Source organism: Acomys russatus, chromosome 1, assembly GCF_903995435.1.
Source record: "Acomys russatus chromosome 1, mAcoRus1.1, whole genome shotgun sequence".
NCBI lineage: Eukaryota > Metazoa > Chordata > Mammalia > Rodentia > Muridae > Acomys > Acomys russatus.
In genome coordinates, this window is record NC_067137.1 from 118,591,514 (window position 1) to 118,592,878 (window position 1,365).

The window sequence follows — 1,365 nt, forward strand, 5'->3', positions numbered from 1 at the left end:
GCCTCTGCCTCCTGAATACTGGAATTAAAGGGAGGCAGAGGCAGGTGGATCTCTGTGAGTTCAAGGCCAGCCTGATCTATAGAGTCCAGGACAGCCAGGGCCACACAGAGAAACCCTGTCTTGAAAAAGAAACAAACAAAAAACAGAAACAAAGATCTTTCCCCCAAAAGAGTGTTTATTTTTAACTTTTACAAAAGATTGTATTATCTTATGCATACCAGTGTTTTGTCTCCACGTATGCATGTGCACCCCATGTGTGCCTGCTGCCCTTGAAGGTCAGATGAGGTCTTCGGATCTCTTGGGGCTGGAGTTACAGACTACTGTGAGCTACCATGTAGCTGTTGGGAACTGAATGCAAGTCCTTTTCAAGATGGACAAGTGCTCCTAACTACTGAGCCATATCTCCGACCCCAGGCAGTGTTTTGTTTGTTTGTTTTTTCTGAGACAGGGTTTCTCTGCAGCCCCAGGGCTGCCTTTTGTAGACCAGGCTGGCCTAGAACTCACAGAGATATGCCTGCCTCTGCCTCCCAAGGGCTGGATTAAAGATGTGCTTCCCCCCTCCCCCACTGTTTTGTTGTGTTTTGAGAAGAGGGAAGTGGGATGAGCTGGACCACTGAGGAAGAGAATGACGGCCATGCTACATAGATACACACTTCAAATCAGCTTCTTTTTCTTTTTTCTTTTTGGTTTTTCAAGACAGGGTCTCTCTGTGTAGCCTTGGCTGTCCTGGATTCACCTTGTAGACCAGGCTGGCCTCTAACTTACAGAGATCTGTCTGCCTCTGCCTCCCGAGTGCTGGGATCAAAGGCACGCGCAACGACATCTGTCCCTAAAACTCTTTTTTTATGCTGGCTGTGGCAGCACAGAGACTAAAATGATACAGAGAAGATAAGCGTGGCCCCTTCGCAAGGACTACATGTAAGTTCATGAAGTGCTCCATATTTAAAAACAAACAAGCAAACAAACAAACAAAAACCTCCCTTCTGTGAGCCAGAGCACAGTTCTCTGAATACAGGTCATAGCCAGAAGGCAGAGTCTAACCCCAGGAGCAAGGTCTGAGAAAAGAAAGCAGGAACAAATATGTTCTCGGATATGTGGCCTGCAATCATGTGCAGCTAACACTGCAAGTGAGGTGAGACACGTAACAAATGTAGTAACGTTAAACATTAATGAAAGGTGCTAATGCCAGCGGCTATTTCCCATAGCAGGTAAGGTTAGCAAATACACATAGCTACTGCACATCAGGCTCCAGTCTCCGTATAAGGTGTCAAGTTAGAACCAAGGGATTCCTGACTTTCTGTTTGTTTGGGTTGGGTTTTTGGTTTCTCTGTGTAGCCCTGGCTGTCCATCTGTAGACCAGGCTGG

The 1,365-nt window shown here is 46.6% G+C and overlaps 1 pseudogene; it reads left to right on the forward strand.

Moving 5' to 3' along the window:
* The first annotated feature begins 847 nt into the window (after positions 1-847).
* Positions 848-946, forward strand: LOC127196958 (uncharacterized; annotated as a pseudogene).
* Positions 947-1,365: the final 419 nt, after the last annotated feature.